The sequence below is a fragment of the Diceros bicornis genome, chromosome 24 (assembly GCF_020826845.1).
Source record: "Diceros bicornis minor isolate mBicDic1 chromosome 24, mDicBic1.mat.cur, whole genome shotgun sequence".
Taxonomy (NCBI): domain Eukaryota; kingdom Metazoa; phylum Chordata; class Mammalia; order Perissodactyla; family Rhinocerotidae; genus Diceros; species Diceros bicornis.
Window position 1 is genome coordinate 38,648,632 of NC_080763.1, and position 21,899 is coordinate 38,670,530.

General features: G+C 54.0%; 1 protein-coding gene across 2 annotated transcripts in view; it reads right to left on the reverse strand.

Annotated features, from left to right (window-relative positions):
* The window catches only part of ITPK1 (inositol-tetrakisphosphate 1-kinase), a 177,886-nt gene that overhangs the window by 22,041 nt on the left and 133,946 nt on the right, over positions 1-21,899 (reverse strand). The window lies entirely within an intron of this gene.

The window sequence follows — 21,899 nt, forward strand, 5'->3', positions numbered from 1 at the left end:
GCAGCCTCTCACTAATGGAAGGTGGAAACCGAAATGGAGCTCCCGACTCCCGACACGTCTAATCAGCCCCTGCCCGCTAGGTCTTGCCTCCTAGCTCCTCTTAGGCACACTCCCCACCCTCCTCTGGCCGCCTGCAGACACATTCCACCCTTCTCCCCACCACATCTCGGCTCGCCTGAGAACCCGGTTGCAGGGGTGCCCACCTCCTCTGGGTGCCCACCCAGTGGGTTCTAGGCATATCTGGTTTTCTGAAAAGCTCCAGCAGCTGAGTCTGCTCTGTTCATCAGGATGCTCCTGGTGCCAGGCACCAAGTGAGGGCAAAACAGACTATTTGCGGGATAACAAAATGCATTCTGACTCTCTACTGATGGTTCGATTACATTACTGGTTTGTTATTACTACTTCGTGTCTAGTCTCCTTCCCCGATCAGACCAACAGCTCTCAGGAGGTGGGACCACCCTGTACTTCTAGGCACAGGGGCCTGGAAAGGCTGAGTGTTAGTGGGGTGGGGGCGGCTCCCACCCACAAACTTGGACACCAAACAAGCAAGCGACTTGGCTCCAAGAGCTTCTAGCTACTTGGCTGGCTGGGAAGTCAGCACATTAAACCAAGGTAGGATCCAGCCTCATAAAGCTCATAAAAAAGAATGCCAAGAATTACACAGAGCTTATTAAAAATGTCTTAATCTCTCCCACCACCACCTGCAGAGTCCAAACTCCAAGTAGGCCAAGAGTGTTGGCAGATTTCAGGGGTTGTAGAGCTTCTTGGGGACCCCGGGAGGGTGGTCTGGAGGAGGCGCTGCAGGCCCTCCGCACAGAGCACTCATTAAATCCTCCAAGTGCTGTGATGGTGTCTCCATGGACGGATGCAGAGACAGGCCCCAAGAGGCAGTCTTGCCCGAGGTCACGTGACGGTCAACGACAGAGCCAGGACAGGGGCCAGGCTCACAGGGCAGGCCAGGAAAAGGGAAGTCAGGAGAATCAGAGTGGGCAGCAGGGGGCGACTCCTGGCCCTCGGCTGTAAGCCATCATCTCAACACGGCCTCTTTTCTGCACCCCCGGCCCAGAGTCAGAGCCGGGGCAGGAGCAGCGGTGAGGGGCCGGCAGGCCCTTCCACGACTGTGGCGGGAGGACGCAGTCTACACAAAGGCTCGTTCCTGTGAACACACAGCCCCTGCAGCCCAGCCCAAAAGGGATGTGACGCTCAAGGCCTGACCACACTGGAGGATGCTCACAGGGCCTGGCAGGGGCCTCGCCCTTGGCCCACCCCTCCCACAGGAAGATTTAGAAACTGCTGAAGTCAAACAGGCCACCTCATGAACGAGCCTCCAGACTCCCACCACCAGATTTTCAGAGCAGGCGAATCACCCTGGCTTTTAGATTTGCCTTGCAATGCCCGGCTCAATGCCCCCTCACACCCCAGCCCATCAAAACTTTCACATGATGTTACTGTTAATAGCCAACATCTCAATAAACTGCACTTGCTATGCACCAGACACTGTTTCACATAGCCTATGAAGGAATTCATTCACCCTCACAAGAACCCCATGAGGAAGCACTGTCACCCCCATTTTACAGATGAGGGAAACGGGGCCTGCATAGGTGAAGTCCCCTGCCCAGAGCTACACAGTGAGTGAGCAGTGCAGCTGGAGGGCTCATACCTGGGCAGCTGGCTCCTGAGTCCACGCTATTGACCACGGCCTCCCTAGTAGAAAAAGTGCCCACTCCATACTAGCAGAGACAAAAACCACACGATCCTATCAAGAGACACAGAAAAAGCATCTGACAAAATCCAATGTCCTTTCATGATAAAAACAGGCAACAAACCAGGAACAGAAGGGAACTTCCTCAACCTGATGAAGGGAATCTACGAAAACCCACAGCTAACATCATACTTAATGATGAAAGACTGGATGCCTTCCCCTAAGATCAGGAACATGACAAGGATGTCTGTTCTGGCCACTTCTATTCAGAACTGTACTGGAGGTTCTAGCCAAGCAATTAGGCAAGACAATGAAATAAGAGGCACCCAGACTCAAAAGAAGAAGTAAAACTACCTCTATTTCCAGATGACAGGATCTGGTATATAGAAAACCTAAAAAGAATCCACACACACAAAAACCCAAAAACTACTAGAGCTAATAAACCAGTTCAACAAGATTGCAAGACACAAGATCAAACTACAAAAACCATTTGTATTTCTATACCCTAGCAATGAACAATCTGAACGTGAAATTAAAAAAAAAAGTCCATTTATAATAGCATCAAAAAAAATGAAGCACTTAGAAATAAATGTAACAAAGACGTAAATGCTAAAAACTACAAAATATCGTTGAAAGACATTAAAGAAGACCTCAATAAATGGAAAGGCATGCTATGTTCAAGGACAGGAGATTTAATATTATTAAGCTGGCAACACTCCCACACTGGTCTACAGATTCAACACAATCCTCATCAAAATCCCAGCGTGCTGATCCTAAAATTCATATGAAAATGCAAAGGACCCAGACAGTCAAAACAATCTTGAAAAAGAACAGTATTGGAGGACTCACACTTCCCAATTTCAAAACTTACTACTAAGCAACAGTAATCAAGACAGTGCGGTCCTGGCAAAGGGACAGACATACAGATCAACAGAAGAGAACTGCGAGTCCAGAAATAGACTCATACATCTCAAATCAATTGATTTTTTTACAAGGGTGCCAAGACAAGAGGAAAAATATTCTTTTCAACAAACGGTACTAGGACAACTGGACATCCACACGCAAAAGAATGAGGTTGCAGCCCCACCTCTCGCCATATACAAAAATAGATTCAAAATGGGTCATGATCTAAATATAAGAGCTAAAACCATAAAACTCTTAAAAGAAAACATAGGTGTAAATCTTCATGACCTTGGATTAGGCAACGGTTTCTTAGATAGACACTAACAACACAAGCAACCAAAGTAAAAATAGATACATTTGACATCATCAAAATTCAAGACTTTTGTGCTTCAAAGGACACTATCAAGAAAGTGAAAAGACAACCCACAGAATGAGGAAAATATCTGCAAATTATCCATCTGATAAGGGTCTAGTATCCAACGTATATAAAGAACTATTAACAACGAAACAATAAAAAGACAACCCAATTTAAAAATGGGCAAAGGATCTGAAAAGACACTTGTCAAAATAAGACATACAAATGGCCAACAAGCACGTGAAAACGACGCTCAACATCACTAGCCATCAGGCAAATGCAAATGAAAGCCACAATGTGGGGCTGGCCCGAGGGCGCAGCGGTTAAGGGCTTGCGCTCCGCTTCGGCAGCCCGGGGTTCGCATGTTTGGATCCCGGGCGTGCACCAACACACTGCTTGTCAAGCCACGCTGTGGCGGCGTCCCATATAAAGTAGAGGAAGATGGGCACGGATGTTAGCCCAGGGCCAATCTTCCTCAGCAAAAAGAGGAGGATTGGCGTCGGATGTTAGCTCAGGGCTAATCTTCCTCACAAAAAAAAAAAAAGCCACAATGAGCTATGACTTCACTCCTATTAGGATGACTATAACCCAAAAGACAGATAATAACAAGTGTTCTGACACTACTACTAGGAATGTAAATCGGTACCGCTGTTTGGGAAACAGTCTGGCAGTTCCTCAAACATAGAGTTCCAGCATGACCCAGCAATCCACTCCTGGAAATAGAACCAAGAGAATGGAAACATGTGTCCACACAAAAACCTGTCAAGAATGTTCACAGCAGCATTACTCATAAGAGCAAAAAAGTGGCAACAACCCAAACGTCCACCAACTGATGAGTGGGTAAATAAAATGTGATCTATCCATACAATGGAACACTATTCAGTCATAAAAAGGAATGAAGCACTGATTCATGCCACAACATTGATGAACTTTGAAAACATTCTGCTAAGTGAAGGAAGCCAGTCACAAAGCCACATATTATATGACTTCATTTATCTGAAATGACCAGAATAGGCAAATCCATAGAGACAGAAGGGAGGCTGGTGCTTGCCAGGGGCTTGGGGGCAGTGGGAATAGAGAGTGACTGCAAATGGGTACATTTCTTTTGGGATGATGAACAATGTTCTGGAATTCTGGTTGCATAACTTTGTGAATATATTCAAAACCACTGAATTGCATGTACACTAAAAAAATGTAGATTTTATGGTATGCAAATTATATATTTTAAAAAAAAAAAAAAAGGAAGAAAAAACCCCAGGCAGCAGCAGCTGCCATGCCTTGAGTGCTCGCTCTCTGCGGGACACTGGACTAAATAAATGTTTCACCTACGGGACAGTGTCTCCTTCAATCCTCCCAGCAAACCTGCAGTGTCCCCTCCCCATGCTGGGTCCAGGGTGAAGTTAGAGAAGGACAGGGGAGCGTGTCCCCAGAGATATTTGGGGTCCAGATGAAATGCAGACACAAGATATTTCCAATGACCGGGCCAGAATCAGGCCAAACACCCCCACCCTTCCAAAATCTCAGGCTCTGGTGTGTGAGGCGGCAGCCTGGGTGGCGGCAGGACCCAGCAGAGGTGGCAAAGGATCAAGTGCGCCAAAAAAGAGGGGTACACGCACACTGGCACGGTCTTCTTCCTTTATCCTCATCTGGAGCTTGCAGACCACACCCTGAGCAGCAGCCCACCGGCTGCCCACCACACTCCCTCTCCAGGGACCTGACTGGCCTGATCACACTGCCAGGAAGGGCCCATGGTCCACGCTCAGTCACCATCGAGGGGCCAGCCCTGGGTGAAGACAGTCCTGAGCCCAGACGGCAGGGGCTGGAAGGGACTCGTGGCCCTCACTGGGCCGCAGGCCGCTCCACGCCGGGGCCTGCCCTCACTCTGGACTTGGGTACAGCGACCACGATATCTTGACCACTTAAGCCATCCTGCATGCCCATGAAATCACAGTGAATTAGAAACTACTACTGTTCCTATTTTGGTTTCCACAACCATTCACCAACAAAAAGAAATACGCTGAGGCTCAACTAAATCCTAGGAGCCAGAGATGCGGCAGCGAACACAGACACCCTCCCTCGTGGAGCTCCCGTTCCAGGGGAGGGGACCCACACAACAAACCAGACTGAGAAGTAAAATGTACAGCTAAACAGCGCTGGTGGGACACCCAAAGCACAAAATGGGGAGCGCAAGGGGGTGCCAGCAGAGGTGGGGTGTGAGCGGGGGGTGCCCCACGGAGCAAAGACAAGGGAAGGTGAGGGAACGGGCCATGCATCCTGGGGAGGCATGTTCCAGGCAGAGGGAACAGCCAGTGCAGAGGCCCTGCTCAGGGGCATGTCTGGATGCACAAACTGGACCCAGCCCCTGAGATGAGAACGGTGACGTAAGCCTAGCTCATGGCCAGGGGTCACCGTGACCCCTGTTGTGGGAGGGCCAAGAAGGAACCAGGCCCTGCAGCATCAGAGCCAGCGCCTCGGTGGCAGCAGACACACCGGCCCTGCTCGACGTGAGGGACGGTGACAGCAGAGGTCCCTCCAGCTCAACCCTGGGAAACTCGCAACATGGACAGCAGCTCTTCTCCCCAGATGGAGACAGAACAAGGCCTCTTTCTATAAGGGAGCACCGGGAGCCCGGGAGGCTATTTCTGGTTCCCTGAAAAAAGCTACTGTTGCTTATTTATCTGTCGTCTTTATTTCTGGATGGGAGTTGGAAAGAGGCTTTTTTTAGTTAGACGGTGGGTTGTGTTCTGTTAAGAGCTAAACCATCAGCCCCTGGGAAACCGAAACACCCCATCCTCCCTCTCTGCCACCCTATCAGAGAACGTGAAGCTGGAGGCCCTGGGAGACGGGCAAGTCCCAACCACGCGTCCACAAGCCCAGAGAGAGGAAGAGAATAGTTCAAGGCCCACACGCGTTGCTGGCAGGTCCAGGGTGAGAGGCCAGGCGTCCCGGTTGCAAACCACTGCCCCGTCCACTCTGTCAGGTGGCCACCCTCTCGTCCGACCAGTGGCAGCTGCTACAGAACTCGCAAGAAGACAAAAGACCAATGACAAACAGAGGACAAGGAGCGGTGGGGGAGAAGGGGAGACTGGCACTCTGAATGTGTGGCTTTGAAGCCAGTTAGCCGACTTTGAACCTGGAATGAACTACCCATTAGCTGTAACCTTTGGCAAATAACTTAACTCTGCTAGGCCTTGCTCTTCTCATCTGTAAAACGGGAGCGATGCCTCCCTAGAGAGTTGCTGGGAGGCCTGGCACACAATAGGCTCCCAGAAGTGGCAGCTGCTGTTTCTATTACTATGCTGGGCGAGGCCAGCTGGGGCCACCTGCAGGAGAGCAGGCAGATTCTGAATCGTGGCCACCGGGCCACATCCAGCTTCTTGGGGAGTGTCAGGTGCTGGGCCCCATCTTCACTGGCTTTCTTGCTGTGCCTGGCATGGCGCTGGCAGGGCGGGCCCTTCACGTGGCTGTGAAGGGAGCCTTGGAGGGGCACTGGCAGTGCTGGGCCTGGGGACAGCTGTGATGAGACTCTGCTTCGGTTCCCTTCTCTCAGACAGGCTTACCCTCTTCATCCAGACATACCTGATAAAAACCCCACAAGACCCAGGGGCAGAGATGGTCCCTGAGGACATGCAGGCCGGAAACCTCTGAAGCTTCTGTGACAGGCGGGGCCCCCGAAGGAGAGAATGACACCCCCGAGTTCGGCCTGTGCTGTGGGGAGAGGAATGCGGGCAGAGAGGCCAGGGCAGCGGGGCAACATCTCATCTGGAACGTGCCACAGGCAGGACTTATTACAACTGAGGGCTCTATCTCCCTCTCTCGAACGTCAGTTCCAGAGGGCAGGGGCTTGTGGGTTTTCTGCAGATCTGTAGGCCCAGGGCCTAGGACACTGCCCGGCACACAGTAGGTGGTCAACAATACTTGCTGAGGGAATGAACTGGCCTGTTGAGTGAAGGGGTCAACGGCGCCTTAATGCACAAGGTTGGCTCCTCGGGCATCTGGACAGATGCAGGGCCCACGTGTCACTGTGTCTAGTGCCACTCGAACCATGCTCCAGGCCTAGCCTGCCACAGGGGCCCTCACGCCACTGCTATGTCGTCATTCCCCGGCTCCCCTGAGGCCTGCCCTGCCCTGGGTTTGTTCCACTTGAAAACAAGACACCAGCCACATTCATCCCCTCAGCCGGGCCCTTCACTCCTCTGAGGACTGTCCCCTCACAAGCACCTTGTTTCTCTACTTTGCTGTGACTGTGACTGCCCTTTCCTTTTTTAATCCTGTTTTTACTGAACACCGTTGCCATTGGTATTTTCCCATGATTTTGCATGTTCTGGTCACCCGACCGGTGACATTTCCCCAAAAGTCAGACATTTCAGTTTGTGACAATTTTTCTCCACCATAGACAAGGCTTCAGTGAACATCTCTCATGCATAAGGTTTGCTGCTTGGGGTAAATCATTTCCACGGGCCAAGTTCCCAGAACTGCGGTCTTGGGGTCCACAGGAATCGACATTTCTATGGTTTTTGCCACACTATTTCCAACGGGACCAGCAATGAACAGTCTTGACCACGGCTTCCCCATCCCAGGTGGTCCCATTTTCAGAAACCTGGGCAGTACTCTTACGAGGGAGGACAACGGGCGACACAGTGAATGATCCCATCCCCACACATACCACCACTCTGGGGCCAGCAGGCTGCCCAGCAGAGGGAGCGAGGCATGAAGCCACTGAGGCTGGCGTGGGAGCTGTGGGCGAGGCCTGTGCGTGACCTAGTGAGAGAAAGCCCTGGACGTGGGCCGGAGACCTGCATGCAAGTCCAGCAGCTCCCCTGGGCCCTGGAAACCGTGTGGCCTTTGTTCCTGACCAGGAGAACGGGGGTCATAATAAGCCAGCCCTGTCTACTTGCTGGAGTTGCAGTGAGAATGAAAGACAACGAAAAAGTGCTGTGGAATACGCAAAACGCCAGATAAAGAAGTCAGCCCTCTTGGGGGTGGCAGGCAGGGGCCCGGTGCAGCCATCTGTTCACAGGCTCCTCACATGGCAAGGGAGGATCTGGGCTCCCAGGTGCCACTGTTAGCCAGGCAGTGGCAAGGGGCCCTTTGATGCCCAGCTCCCAATGCAGAAGGGGAGACAACGGGAGCCCCCCAACCCCGTGTGTGCTGGAGGCAGGGCCGGGAGAGAGTGTGTGACTCAGACTTCTAGCCAGCAGACGGGGGCTCCGTGACCCCCAGGAGAGCCGGGCTGCCGAGGGGCAGCAGCCCAGGCCTACGGAGCACGTGGTTCAGGAGGGCAGACTTCTGACTGCCTCCTGGAAAGGCCAGGGAGGGCTCCCTGGGAGGAGGCGACACACCAGGGGGCCTTGGTGAAGGCGGGAAGTTTCAATCTATGTGAACCCTCTCGCCTCAGCCAGGGAGCTGCTGCCCCGACCTGGGTCTCCACCTGTCAGACAGAAGGCAGGCTCTGTGAAGGCAGGACCTTATCTACCGGGTTCACGGCCACATCCCCAAGAAACGAGTGAGTGCATGACCTGAATGCTGACCTGGGTTTTCCTGGCCCAAATCAAGAAGCAGGTTCCCACAGGGCCAGGGGCATCCCGGCCCCGGGCTCCTGCACACCAGCCCCAGATGCTGCCTCTCAGAGGCGGGCTGTCCTGCTTTCCTGGGCCACTCCCGGTGCCCAGGGCCCACGAGGCAGGGCAGGAAGCGGCCTCATCCAGCAGGGGGCGACAAGGAGATCCTCTGTGTCCCTGGCAGAAGAGGGCACAAGAAGGCGAGGGCAGCAGGATTCAAGTCCTCACCCATCTTCTGTGAGTTGGGAAAAAGCCAATCCCTGATTTCACAAGGCCCTGGGCCTCTGCATATGCTGGTCCCTCAGCCCTGAGGCCCTTTCTTCCAGTCCCTTCGTGGCCTGGGAAACTCCTGCTCGTCCTCTAAGCCCTGGGTCGGCTGCCTCCCTCCTCTGAGCACCTCCTTCCTGCACATCTAGGAGGAGGCCCACCTGCTGGGCTCGCCCAGGGCCCTACGCTGTTCATCTCAGTGACTAACGATGTGTCCTCAGGGTCTGCGGGGACTCAGGCTGCCTGGGCTTGAATCCTGGCTCCACCATTTATCAGCTGTGTGACTCTGGACAAGTAATTACCAGAGAGGCCAAGTAACCTCTCTGCCTCAGTTTCCTCGCTGGAAAATGAGGACAACAGTACCTACCTCATAGGGCTGTCCCCTGTCCCCTGCATTTAGAAAATGTATTTTTAAATTAGGAAATAGTGTCTAGATTAAGGAAAAGAACACATGTTCACATTTTCCCATATTTGCTCCAGACCTTTTTTGTTTAATAAGAGACTGTGAGTGACCGATACGTCTAAATCATAGATTACCAAGTGTAAGCAGCAGAAGTGAGGTGTGTTGTGGCGGGGGAGGGTCAAATGCTGAGTACACACCCGAGACATGGCCACCATGATGCCTAGGGCCACGGCAGTCAGGGAAGACTGCCTGGAGGAGGCAGTCACGGCACAGGGCAGCCCAGAAAGCAAAACAGGGCAGCAATAATGAGCACCAACTCTGCAGCCTGAGAGCCAGCCCAGTCCCCACAACCTGTGCCACTGGGCCAGGTCACTGATCCTCTCTCATCCTTTCCCTCATCTATAAAATGGGACAGCAATGCCACCCAGCTCCCAGGGCTGTTGCAAGGACTCAGTGAGGCTACATCACCCTCCGCAGGGCACTGGTACCCTCTGGTACCAGCACCCCTGCCAGTCCCTTCCCTCTGGGAGGGGTGGCTCCACCCCAGGGTCTGGGCAGCGGCAGTAGCCCCAGCCTACCCAGCAGGACCCATCGTCTCAGCCTGTCCTCCCGACACGGACAGAACAAATGCTGTAGCCCCAGCACTGGGCTTCTTCCCAGCTGCCTGACTGAATGTTCCTGGAGTTTGTGCACCAAGGAACCCCCTTCTTAGCACCCTCACCCCATAACCATCTTTTCCCCACTGCAGCTGTTCTACCCACAAACCACCAGATTCCTAGGTCCTGCCCACTTTACCCACCATCTAACCCAAACTACAGACTGCTGTTGGATCCTGGATCTTTCTAAAGCTCCCACCTATATACTAAGGCAGCTCTCAGCTCAAGGACTGTCCCCGGCCAACTCGAGTGCAAGTCCAAGTCTTTCCACGACTCTGCAACCTGACCCTGCTCATCTGCCTGTTACGGGCTGGACTGTGCCCCCCCTAAATTCATATGATCAAGTCCCACCTCCACTACCTCAGAAGGCGACTGTATCTGGAGAGAGGCCTTTAAAGACGTGACTAAGTGAAAACGAGGTCATCTGGGTGGGCCCTAATCCAATCTGACAGGTGTCCTTGTAAGAAGAGGTGATGAGGGCACAGACACACACACAAGGAGGACCATGAGAAGGCACAGGGAGGAGACAGCCGCCTAAAGCCAAGAGAGGGGCCTTAGAAGAAATCAGCGACAGCTTAATCTTGCACTTCTAGCTTGCCAAGCTGTGAGAAAATTAATTTCTATTGTTTCAACCCCTAGTCTGTAGTACTTTGTTACGGCAGCCTGAGCAGACTAACGCACCTCCTAACTCCTCTCAGAATGCGGAACCCGAGGTCATCCCCAGCCAAACCCTGACTCCAGGCGTAGTGTCTCCTCCCCATTCCCCGCACACACCTCTGGGACTCCTCCTCCCACCTCTCAATAACCCAGTCGTCCCAGCATCACTCAGGTCCCTGAGTTCTCGAGAACAAGCTGTTCTATAAAAACGCCACCACCCAGCATCTTCCACCAGCTATCTCGTTTGCCCTGGTACCAGCTCTCTCTTGCACTGCTACCTTGTTTGGCTGCTCATCTCCTGCACCCCATTAAATGTCCACATGTTTGGGTTCTCACTCAGCAAACAGACATCACACTGCTGGGGTCGGGACCAGGCCTTACCCCGGGCCCAGTGATGCTCAGAGGAGGCAGGCGTCAGTAAGAACCACCTGTCTGACAAGTGTACGTGTGTGAGGAGTAGAAGTGAGCTGTGAGCACTGGAAACAAAAGGAGGAGGGGAAGCACAGAGCCCTCATAACCAACCAGCACATGGAAAGAAAGGAGGCGGGCTGAAACTCCCCAAGTGGCCACCGCGTGGCGCTGTTGGCCTGGCACAGCCCTGATGACTGTGGCCACAGGACGTGAACGGGTAAAGCTCTGAGAGCCCGGCCTGTCAACCTGCAGGCTCCAGTGTTCATGACCCACTCAGGGCCCGATTGTCCAAAGTCACCTTCCCTCTGTTGTTTCACTGTCAGGGGACAACAGCCATGTGCTCTTGAATTCTAGACAGGGAAAGACATTCTGTACATTCTGAGTGAACCAAGACTTGGCCTGACGGCAGCTCTGAAAGCAACCTGAATGGCTTTCTAGCTCATGATGGGCAGCTGCCCAGTAATTCAGAACAGTCAAGTCGCAGGCGCGTGGGGGTGGGAAAGCGGCTGCAGGCCGGAGCCAGGAGGCGGCGGCCAGGAAGGGCCGGATGACAGGCCCAGGATGAGAGGAAACGGAAGTCAGAAGCCGTCTACGATGTGGAGCCGGGCCTGGGTCTGCAGAGGGCATTCATCACCCTCACCACGACTCCCCTGCTCCCACAGTCCACAGTATACATAATGTCCCGTCCACCTGGCCTGGCCAGGAAGGGCTCCATCCAGAGCAGCCCACGTGCCCTTTCCCCCGGCGGCACTCCATCCCTGCCTCCTCGCTCTCCTGGGGCAGCGTGCTCCCCCAGGACACCCTCACTGCCCAGGTCTCCACCCACCTCTCCCGGCCCCTCCTTCAGATAAGTGAGAATATCTGCTCTCTGTGGCTGAGTTCCCCCCGTTACACTTAGGAATTGTCCCTTGCTCTGTCCCCAGCATGTCCCCTCACACCAATTTCCAGTTCATCTACATGCCCTTTACTACTGTAAGGTGACTCATCTCTCCCTGTAGGCCCTTCGAGGCACAGCGGCTGGATTTGTCAGGGGGATTTGTGTTGGGATTCAAAAGGGTGGAAACAATTGAATGACAGTGACATCCTTGTGTGTATCTTCAGATCCATTCATAGCCCCGGATGAGATGAAATTCAAATAACATGCTTTGTTTTGTTTAAGACATGAAAAGTTCCAGCCCTTGGAGCCAGCACGCCCTGGGGATGTGGGGACTGGGGAGCCTGACTCATGGAAACCACTCAGAAACCTGCCGCCACTTTGGGTCGGTCCCAGGAGAGGTGGATCCTCATCCTCAGAGCCTCTCACAGGCTATGGGTGTATGCTAAGTGCCTGGGTTCCAATCCTAGGTCCACTGTCTCACTCTGGGCTGGTCGCCTATCTGTGCCTCAGTTTCCACATCCACAAGATGGAGATCACACCAGCACCTACTACCTAGGATAGTTGTGAGGACTAAGTAAGTCCCTGTGAGTAACCATGCTGGGACTGTGTACATTATACAGTAGAAAGCGCTAGGTAAGGCTTCGTGTTATGAGCTGGAGTTGGGTCTGCTCCCATCTGCTCACTGAGGTCCAGCCAAACACCTGGACCTATGACGGGCTCGAGGGCTCCTCAGGAGCTAGGACTGTCTCATGAGGGTCAGGCAAGGACACAGGGACTCCCTCTGGGACAAGGGAGGGGAGAAGGCTCTGCCCACACTGCTCAGGCCCTGAGGAGCTCAGACGGAGCTAGAGGGGAACCAAGGCCCACAGCCAACCACCCACGGGGAACCAGGTTCCAGAAAGGCAGCCTGGGGCAGGCCTTCCCCAGGCACAACTGAGCGCTGCTCATCCATCCAGTTTACCCCGGTTCACCCAGAGCGTCTGAGGGAAGGAAGGGCCTGACACCTCGGAAGGTCACGTGAGGACGGTGGCTGTGAGGGAAGGCCAAGGGTCCTTCCACCCAGGTCCCCAGAGACACAGCCCAGCAGTGACCCAGAGGCCTCAGGGCAGGAGCCAGGCCTGGATGGTGCTCCTCCCCAGGACCCTCTGAGGAGAAGCGGCACTTCTGGAGTGTGGACGGGCCTCTCGCTATCTCCTTACTGCTCACACAGAGCAGAGGGGCGAGGGCGGGTGAGAGAGGACTTCGCAGGAGTGACATGTGGAGGACGGGCCTGGAGCTGCTGCACCTGCCTCACACTCCTCTGGGGCTCCCGCTGTCCAGGGATCAAGTCCAGGCTCCCTAAGCAGCCCTTGAGGTCCCCCAAGAGGGAGTCCCTGCCTACATCTCCAGCCCCTCGCCCCCCACCATCAAGCTCTGGACAAAACGGGCTTCACTCAGTTTTCCAAACAAGCTCCCCCTCGGGGCGCTGGCTCGGTGCCCCAGCATGTGCCTCCCGCCCCTGGCACCTGGTGTCTGTCTCCCTGACGCGACTGGGAGACGGTCGTGCTCACCTCCGCCTGCCTGGGGCGGGTCCCAGAGCTGAGAACACAGCAGGCCCGTGTTGGTGTGCTCTGTGGACAGCCGTGGAGGCTTACATCCGGCTCCTCCCCATTGAGAGGTGGACCCTAACTGTGTCCCCTTGGGCGTGGGGCCTCACAGACAGGGTGCGGACGCCGAGGCAATGCCACAAGAGGCTCTCTTCCTCGGGACACACACCTCTGGGGCCCCGAGCCACCCAAAAGTCCGGCTACTCGGCAGGTGCCATGCTGAGCAACCACGCGAGACCCGACGTGAGAACCCGCTGGCTGATCCCAGCCAAGCCCCAGATTTGTGTGCAAAACACCTGTTACTGTCTGAAGCCACTGTTTTGGTTCACACCATGAGAGAGGACCAGAGGCCGACAAACGCCATGCATGGCTCCCCCTCACCAACAGCCAGACGAGAATGTGCGGCTCTGTGCCGGCACCGCTCCACACACCTGCAGGCCTGCGCGCCCGTGACTGGCTCTTCCAGCAACCCCATGGTGTAGGTCGCTGTTATCACCTCCACTGCGTGTAGGAGGAAACGGAGGCCCTGGCAGGTTAAGTTCTGTCTTCAGGGTCAGAAGCCAGTGTGTGGCAGAGCAGGCTTCCCGCACAGGCAGCCTGGTTCCGCAGCCAGGCCTTCACCACGAGGCCGCACCACCGCATGACAGCCCACGAGGGTCGGCCTCACTTCTCCCCACTCTCGTCAGCCCCACTGGAAGGGGTTAGGGAAGGTGCCATCCCCTCTAAAAGAGACCAGGAGACAGGCGTCGAGCTGGCTGTGCTTCCCAACACCGCACGGCCGGACACTCTGGGCTGCCTGGGTCCGTGTGACCTCGAGAAGGTTACTTCACCTCTTGGTGCCTCAGTTTAAAGGGGGATGAGAGCAGTCCTGCCCGTAGGGCTGCCGCAAGGACCAAACGAGTTAACACACAAAGCGCGTAACACAGAAACCGGCCCGCAGCAGGTCCTAAGTGCAGACTCCACCCCCTCCATCACCACCACTAGTATCATTATTCACAGGCCCGCCATTTAAAAAGTCCAAAATCAGCTCAGAGAGCCCAGTGCCGCTCTGCCTGGCCCGCCGCGGCCCCTGCGCGGACGGGAAGAAAGGAGGGTGGACACGGAGGAGCAAGACGCTTGCTTGGTCCTGCCCAGAGACAACGCTCTTGACATCAGCATTAACGGAGGGAGAGAGAGTTTTCTCGTCCATCTGTCCACCGGGACAGACTCGGACTCTTAAAGCAGCAGCAGCAAAGGTCCAAGCCACCCCCAGAGGCCACCCCCTCCTCTCGGCAGATGCACGGCTTCCAGGCAGCGCCCCCGGCTCAGGACACAAGGTCGGTCTGAGCTGTCGGTCCCGCAGGGCCAGAGAAATGACAATGGTAGCAACAGAGTGAGAAAACAAGATGAGGACAAATCGTTCGCAGGCCCGACAGTGTTCTTTCTCGGCCGTGGTCAGAGCCCTGAGGCAGCAGAGTGAAAACGCCACGGCAGATCTCCTCCAGAGGCGGGAGGGGAGGTAGGGGGGAGGGGGGAGGCTCTGACGGGGCCCTGACTTCACAGTGCGGCAGCAGGGACAGCTGAGAGGGCCTGATACCAACCCTGCACCCCAACACCAGCAAGGCCCTCCCCAAAAGGGACCATTCTCTGTTCCTGGTGGCAACCTGCCCAGCCTTTGCCCCTGCTGTATCCGCCCCCAGGAAAGCCTTACCTTCACTTCTCTGCTGCTGAACAGAGTCCTTGTCACTGAAGCCCGGCATCTGGCTCGGGCTGGGGGCTTACTAACGCTGGTTGACTACAAGCCCCCTCTGTGCCCTTTCTCGGCAGCCACTGAGGCATCCGCTCACCCCTGAGCCCCACAGCACCATCCTGCTCCTGAGGTTCTGGCATGTGCACCCCGGCTGCAGCCTGTATTGCATTTCTTCCTGACCTCACCCTCTACCCACCCAGACATGATGCCTGTCACCGACACCTGTCAGTGCCACCGTTCCAATCTCTCTGGGCTCTGTCCCCTCTCCTCCTGCCCACTGCCACCACCCTCGCCAGGCCCTCAGCATCTCTCCCCAAGCTGCAGTGGCCTCACTGCCTCCACCCACAAGCTAAGTCCACACTGGCACTGGAGGCCATCCGGGACTGCGCACGGGACCCTCCAGCAGCACAGAGAGGCCCCGTTCTCCTGAACGCCCTGCTCACTCTCCCTGGAATGGCTGCCCCCATCTCTCCAGCTCACCCCACTGTTTCAGACCCTCTTCAAACATCACCTCCTCAACAGCCTACTACCATGGAATGTCAGGGCCACGCCGCCTCTGGCCCCAAGCCCACCATTCCACCTGCCAGAGGTCAGTCCCGCCCACACTGGAATTTCTGCCTCAGAGCCTCCACTGCTGCGCCTGCTTCTTATGTATCTAATTCTTGCAAACGACCTTCCTTCGTCTGCACATTACTGGGCACCCACTGTGTCCCAGGCCCTGCCCTCGGCGACTCTCGGTCGGGTGGGAAGAGACCAGTGAGCAGACGTGACAACACAGTGGGACTGGTGCTGTGACCAAGGGCGGCAAGGGGTCTGCAGGAGCAGAGAGGCAGGGCACTGAGGCCCACACGAGGAAGGGCGTATGCAGCAAGGAGGGCTTCCTGAAAGAGGCTGCCTGAGGCGAATCCCAAAGCCCAAGCTCGTTGAGGGGACTGAGGGTGTTCCAGGCAGAGGGAAACCAAGGACAAAAGCCGAGGATCAAGATGGGGCTGCCCGTGAGGTTGGACAGCCACAGCGTGGAGTGTGAGAGCTGACACGGCAAGAGACATGGCCCAGGGAGGGGATGGGCAGGGGCCACCTGCCCCAGGATGCCCAGCACAGGCCACAGGGCATGGAGACACTTCAGATCAATTCAATTCAACTTAATTTACAAGTGTTCAAGGAAAAACTTTCTGTTTGCTCAGGGTGACAGGCAGAATCCAAAAATGGCCCCCAAGATCCTGTCCCCTGGTGTGCACACACTGCTTAGTTCCGGGGACTGAAATATGATGGATATCACTTGGTGCTAAGGGCGTTACACTGTTGACCATAAAACAGGGAGATTATCTCGGTGACCTACCCAATTGTACACACTCTTGAAAAGCAGAGCACGTTTTCTGAAGAGAAAGTCAGAGATCTGAGGTTGGATGCCCTGGAGGGGCCCCGAGAGAAGGAATGTGGGGGGCTGTGGGAGCTGAGCACGGACCCCGGCTGACAGCTAGCAGGGAGACCGGGACCTCAGTCCTACAGCCACAAGGAACTAAACTCTGCCAACAGGCATGAGCCTGGGAGTGGGATCTTCCTCAGGGCCTCCAGACGAGAACTCAGCCCAGCTGACACCTTGACTCCAGCCTGTGACATCCTGAGCAGAGAAACCAGCCATGCCACGTGGACTTCTGACCCACTGAACTGGGAGATAACAAAGCGGGCTGTTGTAAGCCACTCCGTTTGTAGCTATCTGTCACGCAGCAGTAGCAAACTAATAGACTTGCTTACTATGAGTTTTCAAGGGGGAATCCTCACTGTGTTATTTGGAGACACTGGGTTGGGGGGCCATTTCACCAGTTGCTGCAGCCCCCACCTTGCTCCCTGCAGGCCTCTGAGGGGCCCTGAGGCGTTACTGCGGCTGGCGCCTCCCTGCCAGCAGCCTGATCCTCAGCTCAATGGCCACAGGTGAGGTGTCCGGGGGTGGGGGGAAACACTGGAAAATGGGAACCAGCCTGAAATTGGGGGAGGGGATTGCTTCCAGGCAGGGACAGAGGGAAATAAATGCCACAGGTCTGACATTTCCCGGTCTGACACGGCCATGGTCAGCTGGATGAGCAGTTTTCCTCCCGTCTGACTTAGTTAATGACCTGTCTCAGCTCCAGGGGACAGAGCGCTGTCTGCACCCGGTGTGTTCAAAGCCCGGGAGCAGAGGAGCCAAACACGGGCCCGGGCGGAGACACGGACATTCCTGAGCCCCTCTCCAGCTTACAGAAACAGCGGCTGGAAATGTGGATGAACTCCGTGGCAGCTGTTCCCACTGATTTACGGCCCCTTCCAGACCCAGGCAGACGCTCGCTGCCCCCACTCAGCACCAACTCCCAAAATGCAGCAGCCTTTTTTGTTTTCAAGACTCTTTAAAAATAACATTTGAAGTGCTCTCCCTGGCAGTACACATTCTAAAAGCAGAACAGAAAACGTTAGCTCGGCCCCAGTGCAAAGACGAAGCTTCCATCGACGAAAACATTCCATATTTTTAAACAATGAGACAATTTCCTTAATCCAAAAAGGGCTCTAACCAATCAATAAGAAAAAGACCAACATCCCAATAGAAAAATGGGCAAATGACATGAAAAGATGCACACACAGAAGAGAGCAAAGTGCCAATAAACACATGAGGAGATGCTCGATCTTGCCAATAAAGGAAGAAATGCAAATTAAGACAGTTATCATTTCCCCGGCAGATGGGCACAATTAGGAGTAAAATTTGTTCAAATTTTTTGAAGATCAATCCAGCAATATCTGCCAATGTGAGGAATGTTTATAATAATCTTTGACAGAGAAACTCCACTTCTAGGAATTAATCTTACAGAAATATGCAAGACCTGTGTTTACTGCAGCTTAGTTTGTTAAAAAAAAAAAAAAAAAGTCCAAATCAAACTGGAATGACCATGACCCCAATATAATTAAAGAAATTATGATTCTTTCATTCTCATGCTGAAATAATACACTGCCATCAAAATGGGCAGCAGACCTAATCTCCCCCATCTTTATGGGCTGTGGAAAGAAGCCAAGATATCTATTAAACGAGAACACATGTAATATGACCCTGTTTCTTCTTTTTTTTAAGTACATATATATTTGTGTTGGAGAAGGGTCTAGAAGGTTGGATTCCACACTGTTAAGAGCAGCTGCCCCTGGGAAGTGAGGTCGGGGATAAACAGGTTTGAGTCGGTGGCAATCAGGGCCCTACTCTAACTGAGGGAATTCAAGCTCAGATCTGTGCAGTAGACCAGAAGGCACCCAGTCTGGAATTCCCAAAGTGTGCTGGGTAGAGCAGGCCTTCCACCAGAAGCCCTACAAAAAGGGGGTGGGGGGCCCATAACCAATTAGGTGGAAAAAACTAAATATTGCTCTATTCCACTGATTCTAAGACATGTGTTTTTTTCATTTTCCACCTCTGAAGGTGAGATGTGTCTCACCATTGACGGTGTGTTACAATTTAATTAGTATTTTTCTCTTTCAGTGTATCTTACTACCAGTGGTGAAATTCAGTACACCTCCCTCTGGGAGACTGAAGATTCACATTAGCACACTAAAGGCTCTGAGAAGTCCTGCAGCAAAGAAATTTGTCTAATTCTGATTTCTGCAACATATTCAACATAGCCCCTTTTTCCTTCTCCTTCTGAATTCTCATGGCCTTTCCCTTTGTTTACAGATGAGATCGTGCTGGGGCTCCACAAGGTGCCTCCATGGATGTATGAGAAGGTACGAGAAGCTCCTGGACAAAGCGGGGAAGGCTCACTCTTTAAACTTCTATAATGGCCATTTGGCAAATACCACAATAGCAACCGTTGTCATCAAGAACCATCAATGGATGCTAAAACAGCAGGCAGAAGTATGACGAGAAACAGAATAGCTGTACACTATCTCCTTATACGATCATTGCCAATCTCAAAGAGAAAAACAAATACACAGTGGAGAAACCCGGCAGACACCACTTTAATCAAGTAATCAGTTAACCAGACAGAAGACACTCTGACGTGACGTCCTCCTGATAGACAGGAAGTGCCAAGGAAGGAACAGCATCGTGTGGAGGAGGGAACAGTATTGCTGCTGTGGAGTTCCTGCCCAAAATGTTTAACCTCAATCTGATCATGGGAAACCATCCCATACACCCAAACTGAGGGACGCTCGACCAAATAAATGGTCAAGGCTCTTCCAAAGTATCAAGGTCACGAAAGACAGACAACCTGAGGCCCCAATCCAGGTGAGAGGAGACTAGAGAAGGACAACCAGACTGGGTCCTGGACCAGAAAACAGGGCAGCAGTGTGACAACTGGTGAAACTGGTTAGTTAACAGGATTGTTACTGATGCGGATTTCCTGGTTTAGGTAAGTATATGGGCACATAAGATGTTAACACTAGAGGCAGCTGTGGTGAAGGGTATACGGGCACTTTGTGTACCATTTTTTGCAACTTCTTCTGGTAAATCTAAAATTACTTAAAGACAAAAATTATACTATAAAAACTGTATAATGTGAACTTTACAATAAATCTATAATATTGATATAAATCCAATAAAATACGATAAAAGCCCACACATGCTACAGGGTCATCCTGAAAATTCTCCTTGTTTAAGAAAATAAATCCAGATGATGCATTTGCACATGTGGGGTGGGGTGCTCAGGAAGGATGGATGAGGTGGGGCACTGCCCTGGAAGGGCCTGGTCTCAGGGGGTCACGAGGCCCACTATCCAGGGTACCAGTACGAATCTAGTGCTAAACAGAAGTTCAGGAACTCAGGACTCATAGGGTGACAACTACAGGGTGTGGTCTGAACCCCACAATGCAGTGTCACCTAGGAGAACCACCATCTATTGAGTATTTATGCCTTAAATGCATTAGCACATTTAATCCTTATAATAACTCTCTGAGGAAGGTGCCACTATCATTACCCCATTTTACAGATAGGAAAACCAAGGCTCAGTGCAGTGAAATAACTTGTCCAAGTGCACACAGCTAGGTGTATAAGGACAGGATTTGAACCTAGGCAGTCCAGCCCCAGATTCATTACGGCACTGCCTCTGAGAAGACTGCTGCAGAGGTGTGGGTCCCCTGGAAAGGGCACTGGACTGAGAATCAAAAGGCACTGGGTCAGTCCTACAATCTCTCTGGACCCCCTTCCTCATCTTTAAAGATATGGAGAAGAACAGTTTTGGAGGCGCCAAGAGCTCAAGATCTCTTTCAGCTGGAAAGACAGGAGATGGGCCTTAAATTCACACTCAAGTGTAAATGACTGGTGTCTGATACTTCCTGAGTAATCTGACCAACAAGTATGTTTTGAGTATGCATCTGCCCTACTATGTCCCAGGGAAGAGCTGTTGAGATTTCTCACTGGGGTCTGGGAGACTCCAGGCACAGTCCCCAGCCCTGCTGGGAACACAGAGGTGTGGCAAGACGGCGGCTGCTGGAGAGAGGGCTAGGGGTCTGCTCCTTCCTCCAGGTCCCCCTCGTCCCCCTGCTGTAGCTAGGCCAGGGCAGGAGGTGCCCAGGAAAGGGCTCTCGGGCCTGATGAGAGCGAGTCGATCTGGGGAGGGCGGGGGACAGGTGGTGAGCAGATGTGAGCCTGTAGAACGTCCTCCCTGTGTTCTGGGCTCTGGGGCCTCCGCTGTGAGCCTCGGCGGCAGGGCTGACACTTTCAGTATTCCTGGGTCCCTGGGGGTGATGGGGCCTCCTCTCAGAACAGGACCTCTGAGGGCTGTGAACAAGTGGGGGGCGGGGTGGTGGGAAGGGAGAGATGCACAGTCCCTGCAGGGCAGGATGCCAGCACAGGTGTGCCCGGGCCCCAGGCCCACCCAGCAGGTGTGGCTTCTGACCTGGGGCCAGGGGACAGGAGCAGACCCCACCCAGGGCTCAGCAGAGGGCCGGGAGATGGGTGCGGTTCAGAGAATTAGCTGCAAAATGGCCTTTGGTGTGAGGGAAGGAGGGTCAGCTTTGGAGTCAGCAGAGCTCACTCAACTTGACTCAGCAGCTCCGGAGCTTAAGCAAGTTACCTCATCCCCTAGGCCTCCACTTTCGCACCTGATAAGCGGAAGATCGCAGTGGGCATTCACCTCCTCTCGGCAGGTGACACAGGGAGGCTCACCAGGGCACAGAGACTAACTCGGGGCCCCAGGGCAGGGCCAGGGTTCAAGCCCAGCTGCCTAATGAAGAGGCGCCCACCTCAGCCTGGCCCACAGCCGCTGCTCAACCTACCCTCCTGCTCTCAGACCCTCCACCTCCACCTGAACGTGGTCTCTGCCTGGGTGGCTGGAAGCAGCTGACGTGAAAATGGGACAGTGTTTCTCCCACACACCCCAAAGGCCAGCAGGGAAACCAGAAGCCAAGCACCCAAAGGGCCCCACCCTCCATCAGCTGATGGAGCCTGTGCCACTTCCTCAGTCACCTGCTCCAGGAGCTTGTCCAGGCCCCACCTGGTGCCCTGTCCTCCCTCATACCAGCCCCCTCCACGGGGTACACTGTCCCCTCGGCCCAGTGGGTTGGGCAGGGTGACATCTGAGGAGGTCCAGGCTGGTAGGCACCAAAGGGGCCAACTCCTCAGAAGGCCACTCAACAGGTGTGACGCATCTTCCTGGGGGGCTGATCTAAAACTCCAGCCTCCCGCACAAAATCAGGGCTGGAAGCTGGCCCTGACTTGGGAGCAGCAGTCCTGGGGGGCATACACTCCATCCTCTTTGTCCTCCACTACTGCAGGCCCTGCTACCTGCCACAGGCTTCTGCCACACGCCTCCCATCCAGAACCCGGGCACCCAGTGGGACCAAGGA